Raw genomic sequence first — 1,202 nt, 5'->3', positions numbered from 1 at the left:
TTTGTTATGTTTGCATCCTGGTAGTTAGGATGGTATTATGCTAGTGACCGGTTAGGTCGGTATCCTGGTTAGGATGATGTTATGTTATGTGATCTGCTAGATCGGCATGGTTGAATGTGAATTGTTATATGATTGAATGTTTATGTGTACATGGTTGTTGCACTGGGGTTGGGTTGAGGCGGGTCCTGCTTTGTGCCGTAGGCCAACATACCCAGGGCGGACCGGTTGTCCCGAAGGCCCAGCGAGCGATCCGGATAGGCTGTAGGCCCCAAGAGGGCGGACCAGTTGTGCTGAGGCTCGGTGAGTGCACCAGGCTGACTGAAGGCCCAATACGGGCGCACCAGTCATACTGTAGACTCAGAGAGTGGACCAGGTGGACTGAAGGCCGGTGCGGCGGACCAGTCACACAGTAAAACCGAAGTGCATGGTTGTTCTGTGTTCTGATATGATATGGCATGTTGTTCGTGAATGGTATATGTGGTTGGTATTTTGGGCGTATCTCACTAAGCTTTCGGGTTTACAGTTGTGGTTTAATGTTTTTCAGGTTCTTCACGAGACCGTGGCAAGGCAAAGGCGTGATCGTACCGCTCCTCAAGATTATGTTTTATGATGTGATTCTGGGAAGACTCTGATAATAATTTTATTGAAAACCTTTTTGTAATAACATTAAGAAAATGGGTTGTTTTTGAAAAGTTAAACTTGGTTGAAATTTTATGGTCGTTACAGTATCAACATCTTCTCAGTTCCGAGAGACCTTGAAAGAGCTACGATTGCCGATCGGTTCCTGAAGTATTGAAAGAGCTACGATTGCCGATCGGTTCCTGAGCTACGATTGCCGATTGGTGCATCTACCAATATCATTCTTAATCATCTTTCATACTTCATCATTTTATCACATACCAACTATCTCATCTACCCATGTTCTACCCAACATATTTGTAGATATAAAATACATATACAGTTTAACTCATTTAAAAACTACATAAAACATTCACTCCATACTCATCTCAAAGAAACAACAATATATAAACACATAGCACGTATTTTATAACAAATACTTCATATTTATGTGTTAGAAGAAAGTAACCACACACTCTCCCAAACATATACTTAATACATTCAAACAATACTTGTATTATACCCATGTTTATGAAAGGGACTATACACCCACACATATAAACAACTTTATATTATACACATAG

Source organism: Lactuca sativa, chromosome 9 (assembly GCF_002870075.4).
Source record: "Lactuca sativa cultivar Salinas chromosome 9, Lsat_Salinas_v11, whole genome shotgun sequence".
Taxonomy (NCBI): Eukaryota; Viridiplantae; Streptophyta; class Magnoliopsida; order Asterales; family Asteraceae; genus Lactuca; species Lactuca sativa.
The sequence above is the reverse complement of the archived record's forward strand: the minus strand, read 5'-3'. Positions refer to the sequence as shown.